This window comes from Falco naumanni, chromosome 10 (genome assembly GCF_017639655.2).
Source record: "Falco naumanni isolate bFalNau1 chromosome 10, bFalNau1.pat, whole genome shotgun sequence".
Taxonomy (NCBI): domain Eukaryota; kingdom Metazoa; phylum Chordata; class Aves; order Falconiformes; family Falconidae; genus Falco; species Falco naumanni.
The window spans coordinates 30,642,372-30,647,438 of NC_054063.1; positions in this window are offsets into that span (position 1 = coordinate 30,642,372).

The following is a 5,067-nucleotide window of genomic DNA, read 5'->3' on the forward strand; positions in this document are numbered from 1 at the left end:
GAGGCGGGAGGCCGGGCTCCGGCGCCATGTTGGGCGGGACCGCGGGGGGCGGCCGCTGCCCTCGCTCCGGTCCGGTCTCGCCGCCGGGGGTCTCTCCCGGGGGTGGCGGGGGGCAGCGTCGTTATTTCGGTGCTCCGGCGGGCCGGGGGCCGGTGGCGGCGCGGCGCGGTGCGCCTGGCAGCGTGGGCGGCCGGGGCCGCCATTTCGCGGCGAAGGGCCGGGCGGACTGCGGCCGCGCCGCCGCGTGCTGGCCGCCTTCCCCTCATGGCGGTGCGCGCTCGGAGCCCGCGGCCCGCCCCAGCGCCGCGGCGGGGCCCGGGCTGCCTCTGAGGCGGCGGGGCGGCCGGTTCGCCCGGCGGCTGCGGGGCTGGGCCCCGGCCCCAGCCCCGGCCATGGCCCCGCGGGGCGGCCTTGGCTCCCGCCGCGCTGCCTGGAGCTGCGGGGCTCGGAGCTGGGCGAGTGCTGCGTGGTCCCGGCCTTGGGGCGTCGGTGCGGGCAACGGGCTTTGCCGGCATGGGCCGGTGTGCTTTTGGAAGAAAAAAAAAAAAAAAAGGGTTTGGAGATGATTAGTGGTTTGTCCACAGGCATGCGCAACATAAAGCCTGTGATCAAACCTTAATCCGGAGCAGGAGCCCCCAGACAGTTTAATTCCGGGACTGCCTCCTTACACGTCTCCATTCCCTCCAGTTTAATTCCAGGACTGCCTCCTTACACGGCTCCATTCCCTCCAGTTTAATTCCGGGACTGCCTCCTTACACGTCTCCATTCCCTCCAGTTTAATTCCAGGACTGCCTCCTTACACGTCTCCATTCCCTCCAGTTTAAATCCGGGACTGCCTCCTTACACGGCTCCATTCCCTCCAGTTTAATTCCGGGACTGCCTCCTTACACGGCTCCATTCCCTCCAGTTTAATTCCGGGACTGCCGCCTTACACCGCTCCTTTCCCCCAGCTCAGGCTCCCGCTGATGCGCACCCGGGTTCCAGCTCGGGCCTGTCACTGGGGCAATGCCTACGGCGGGGGGACCAGCCCAGCAGCCGTCTTGTTTTCAGGTGGCCACAGACAGGCATGTGATGTTGCATTAAAGAGCTTGCCTCGGAGTAACCTGAGGAATGAGGCAGCAAAGGATGTGTCTGCAATGAGAACGGCCTGGCATCTTGCTTGAGCATTGCTGCGTGCAGTGATTTTAAGCTAGAAGTTCACTTTGAACATGGGGTATGAATCCAGTCACCCACATCCAGTGGACTCCTGCCACATGATGTCCTTGAATACCCGCTGACGGTATTCTCACTGACCTACACTCACACAGATTGTGTGCATCTGTTCGTGTTCTGAAAGATCAGCCAGACACATCGTTTCATCCCTCACCAGTGGTCACTGTATAGCAGGGATGCCACCGTATGATTCGGAAATGTTCTGCAGCCGTGACCCTCTTGCACAGCACCTCCTGGGGAAGGGAGGAACTATTGTCGCTAGAATAAGACCAGCTAAAGAGATTGGGTTGAAATGGAGTCAAAGTCTAAGAGGCAGGGGGACAGGCAGAGGAAGGCACAAAGCCATATGCTAGTTTTACATCAGCAGGGTGGTCTTTTGGACTAAACACAGGAGCCGAACAAACCTGAGTTAGTTCTGCAATAAGCAGCTGTGGTCTGGTCTAGTTCAGAATCGTGTAATTGCTCCATGCATTGGGGTTTTCTGTTTGTAAAACGCACACTGGTTATGTCAAGGCACCAGCCATAGCTGTTCAGTTGCTCACTCTCAGTTGTATGAAGTGTTAGCATTGGGTGACTTGTCACATCAGTGCTTCAGCAAACCAGCTGTTACTTCGGTACCAAGGTTTTACTAACTAAACAGGGATTCAGTGACAAGGGGACCAGATCAAGCTGCTTGACAGGCAAATATAACCTGTGGGACCAATGGAAGGGGTGGTTCAAGGGTGGTGCTTGAAATGTGATGAGAACAAGAAAAGGCACGTGGTCAATTTGTCAGCTAGTTTGCAAACACACGGCCAAGGCTCTGCAACTTTGCCTAGAGAAGCCATGTGAGATATTTTAGACACTCCAAAACAAGCCTGTCTTAGTCACCTCCTTGTCTAGTAGTATCTACAGACATACATACTGCAAGTACATATATAGGCCTTACAGTATGTTTGGCATAACACTGCATAATTCAGCTACCATTAAAATGCTTTTTCCAAATTAAATGTGTTTGTAGGCAACTAATTCTTGAAAGCAGCTTATCAAACAGGACTTGTGGAATAAATCTCAATCCCATTAATCCAAGTTCCAGAACACCAAAAGATGAAAAGACAATCAAAGGAAGGACATTTTAAGAGGATTACAGGGAAAACTAATCTTGTTACACTGCAAACCCATGTCACATGTGCAACGCAGAAGAAACCTTAAATGTGATTTGTGTTGCCTACCTTGCCAAGGAAAGAAAAATGGGAAGGTCTGGGATGTTGAACAGCTGCAGCAGAACTTAATGTCAAATTTGTTTGATTTCACTGGGCTTTATTCTCCTTGGCAGAAACATGTTGAAAATCTCTTCAGCTAGATGAGTTCTTCAGCTCAGTCAGGGCTCATTGTAGCAAGACTTCTTGAACTCAGGAAGTTCCTCAAGAGGCAGCAAAAGTCAGAACATCCTCAGGTTCCAATTCTCCTTGTTATTTACTTATGGAGGAACCTCTTCTGTGGGGCATTGCTGGCCAGAGCAGCCAGCCTGTGAAAGCTTTGCCTCACAGCTGATCAGCAGGACTTTTGGCTGCAGGACAATTGCACCCTTTTCTTGCACAGGGTGGATATTCACTGCAGCTGCAGGCAAGAACCATGTGCTGGGGCTGGACCTCTCCAGTGTTGTGTCCCTGTGTTTGCTCTTGTAGGAGTCATGCAGGAGCAGTTCCTCCGTCTAACCTTGCAAGAACAGCCAAAGTGAAGGTAAAAGGTTAAAAGGCACTTGGTCACATGTGTTTTTTTAAAAGCACCACGATTTCTAAAGAATGCTTTTGTATTGTATGCCAGGCTTCACAGGGACATGTTTTCAGCCTCTTCCAAATGCCAACACGGAGTGCTAGCACAGAATCAGTCTTTTTCTCTAGGAAGGGAAAACCTGATGAAAGAAGAAATGCTTCTGAATTGCTAAACAAGACCTTGTTAATCTCATGGGATGATTAAATATTTCACATGCCAGCATCCAACTGCTACATTGTTATGTTTGGGGTTCTTTTTAAATCAGAACTGAATATGAAGAAATTCAAACTTCAACTGGGATGCAGCCTCTGACTTCCCCACATAAAAACCCCAACTAAAAACCCAGCACCAGATGCCTCCATTATTCAGGCAAATTCTAATACAGATTGTAGTTTTCCAGTATAACATTTTGTAATAGATTTTTTTTTAAAAAAAAGTATGCATCAAGAAAGCCCTGAAGAGATCTCTCTGAACTGTTGGGTCAGCAATTTAATTGTAGAGCACTGCAATAATAAAATAAAATGGCGCACTGACAAGGTATTGAAAAAAAGTCTTAACAAGCATCTGCCAAATAATACACACTGGTCATTTGGAATATGAAAAATTCCAAACACAAAATTCACAGAATGGATTAAAGGGCAGTAAGAAAGAAACTGCTGTAGTTTAGTTGTGGAGCCAGAATTTTTCTAGCCTGGAGCTAAAACTAGACAGAAATTAAGACTGTGAATGACCCAGCTGAGTTTCAGCAAGAGACCCAACAGGGAGATGTATTCAGATTCACTAGTTTAATGGGCCTATTTGCACATAAATGAGCACCTCTTTTATGGTTTCCTACAGACTGTCAAGGGTTTCCTTCCAGAAATGATAGAAACAGATCATGGCTACAGTGCGACTGTAGCAGGAACTTCAGGGCTGTTTGCAGCAGCAGAGAGGTCGGATCACCAGGATCACCAAAGCACTCCTACAGAGAGATCCCAACATTCATTTTCTGATGAATGCAAACTTTCCACAGGGATGCTGTGGTTTTTTAGGGTATGGGCATTGCAGCGAGTCGTGGGGTGAGCCAGAGAACTCCACCTTGCAGGACTAAGTCCTCTGCTGATTATATGCATCTGTCCAGGTTTACCCTTAAAATTGATCAAAACGTTTCAACAGTATTTCCAAGCTCAGATAAACCACTTAAAACACGGAAACAATAAATGCCTGTTAGACGAGCAACTGCCTTGTTAACAGCTTTGTACCGAGGATGCAGCAATTTCAGATGCTGCATGACACCAGTAAAATTTTGCAAATTTATTGGCTAGACTCTACAGAAAACGTTTTTGGAGGGAGAAGGGAGCTTTGATGGCTTACAGATTTCTCTTTGATTATTAGCAAATGTTTTTTACATAGGCATTGATGAAAGACACTGTTCTGACAGAAAGAGATGGAGCAAAAAGACAGAGGAAATTGCAGACCAATATGGTGTTAACTTAAAAGTGACTTTAGAATTTACATCCTTCTTTATCTTGCAAAAATATCCAAGTGTTTTTAGTCCATTTACATGAGACAAGCTTTTCAGCTGCAGTGTTGAAAGAACACATGCAAGAGGTCCAATACCTTACAAGACTTTTCCTTTTCAGTTTAACTCATATGGAAATGCTTTGGTTCAACAGATAAACAGTTTAGTTAATCTGCAGTGTATTATTAGCTACAATCAGGAGGCACCACAAGCCTTGCTAATGGCTTCTTGGGATCAGGAGGTGTTATGGTAGACAGACAGGACCAAGAGAAAATGCATCTTGTAGGAGCTGACCTGTTTTCAGAGCAGTGCCTGGAGTGATCTTTCAACAGCACCATTTTTTGCACTGAGGTGATCTTTCAACAGCACTCCAGGGCAGTCAGGTGAAGAGCACAGGACCCCACACAACCCTGAACGTGAGTACAGCATGTGCTCTGACTTCCACCTGAGTTTGGAAGAACACCTCATGGAACGTTTCGTTGACACGTGTTTCCCCCTAAGGAAAGGAAAGATACTTCATATACCTCACAGATGTAGGAAGCTGTCCATCATGAGCCAGATAATCTTCAAGCCTGCTTTAAGAGATGTTAACTGTTCTA